Genomic DNA, 2,266 nt, shown 5'->3' on the forward strand with positions numbered 1-2,266 from the left:
GAAATAAAAGGAATTAAGGAACTCTAGCCAATGTACCTCCTTAGGAATGACTGTGGGGACAGATGATACTGACTTTGAGACGTGCTGATGATGTCATGACTGCACTGAGCATGAGCTACTTTCTGATGGGTGTGTCAGGAGCAGCGAAAAGGACATTTATAACCACAGATCAGTAAACTTGTTTTTAATGCACTTAATACCTCTGCCAGCTTTGACATTACATATTTTTATGCTTAAAATGAAAACTAGAATAATCTTTCAAGACTTTCCAAGCTTAAGACTGTCTCCTCCTTCCTTTTATTACTTCCCTTCCTCCTTTTTGGACTTGAATTTTGTCCGTTCACTTTGATTAGTGATTTTCAGTTTAAGCTCTGTATTTCATTCATTAATTCTTTCATTTATTTTTTTATAAAAATTGTATATGTTTAGCGGCGCCTGGCTGGCACAGTGGGTTAAGTGGCACATGACCTGCCTTCGGCTCAGGTCATGATCTCAGGGTCCTGGGATCGAGCCCCAAATCTCTGCTCAGCAGGGAGCCTGCTTCCCCCCTCTCTCTGCCTGCCTGTCTCTCTCGGTCAAATAAATAAATAAAATCTTTTAAAAATTGTATATGTTGGGGCGCTTGGGTGGCTCAGGGGGTTAAAGCCTCTGCCTTTGGCTCAGGTCATGATCCCAGGGTCCTGGGATCGAGCTCCACATCAGGCTCTCTGCTCAGCAGGGAGCCTGCTTCCTCCTCTCTCTCTGCCTGCCTCTCTGCCTACTTGTGATCTCTATCTCTCAAATAAATAATTAAAATCTTTTTTAAAAATTGTATATGTTGAAATGAGGAACATGATGTTTTAAGTATACATTATGAATATGAAATGATTATCACAATCAAGCTAATTAACATATCCATTACCTCCCATAGTTATGTGTGTGGGTGGGTAAAAACACTTAAGATATACTCTCCACAAATTTCATGCACATAATACATGATTATTAGCTACAATCACCATACTGTACTGATCTCCAGTACAGTTATCTCCAGTTATTCATTTTATAACTGAAAGTTTCTACCCTTTGATCAATAGCTCCCCTTTTCCCCTACCTCTAGCCTCTGGTAACCACCCTTCTACTCCATTGCTTACACTTACATGTAAGTAATACCAGGCAATATTTGTCTTTTTCTGTCTGGCTTATTTCACTTAGCATAATATCCCCAGGTTCTTTTGTATTGTCGCAAATAACTGGATTTCCTTCTTCTTCAGGTTGAATAATAAGTAGATGTGTGTGTGTTTATGTATAAAAATATGTGTGTATAGCTTTCTTGATCCATTCATTTGCTGATGGACACTGATGTTGTTTCCATACATTGGCTATTGTGAATAATGCTGCAGTGAACATAGGAGTACAGACATCTCTTCAAGATAATGGTTTCCTTTCTTTTAGGTACATATCCAGAAGTAGGATTACTGGATAAGAAAGTTATTTTTATAGTTGCATACATTTTCCTTAAAGAATACATTGCTATTAATTAGGAATCTTGATGGCAAGTAAGACAAATGCAATTTAAATGAGTTTAAGTGAAAGAGCAGATAAGCAACTTGTCTGAAAAGTTCGAATACAGCTATATCCTTAGGCCACACCAATACTGGCAAATTTTATTTTCTCTGTGTCCATACCCTAATCCTATTTGTTAGTTTTCTTCTAATATAAGATAGCCCCCATGAAGTTTGAGAAAATTTCTGTGTGTGGCTCCATGCTATTTATTAATTATTTATTAATCTAGCTATTTCTGCAGAAGGAATCCTCTCTTCTGTCATCCAGCTATGGCCAAATGAGTGAGGCCCTAGGAACTGTAGCCCATCAGAATCCCAGGAAGTAGAGAAGTAGTTGCTGCAAAGACGAGAGGCTGGATTTAAAAAAAAAAAAAAAAATGTTTAGTGTCCAGTACAGTAGGAAAGCATAACACCAGGTAAATCATATTGCCCCAGAAAGATTTTAGGCCCGTACACAGGGACCTGTGACAATTAGTGTTCTTCCAAGGTTGAGGAGGTTGGTGGGCAGGGGAAACAGTGGCCTTCTGTCCTACAACTAGTAACCTTGCATCACGAGAATTTATTTGTGTTGTACTAACCTTACAGGCTACCTGCTGCATAGATCAAATCTTCTATTTTGCTGTTACCTCAGATAACATGCTTAGCTCTTATTCTGAGTACATCATGTATGAGACAGGATAAATAGACCCTAATATGGCATGCAGTTCTTTTCTAAAGCACTTTGA

The sequence above is a fragment of the Mustela nigripes genome, chromosome 6, assembly GCF_022355385.1.
Source record: "Mustela nigripes isolate SB6536 chromosome 6, MUSNIG.SB6536, whole genome shotgun sequence".
Classification (NCBI taxonomy): Eukaryota; Metazoa; Chordata; class Mammalia; order Carnivora; family Mustelidae; genus Mustela; species Mustela nigripes.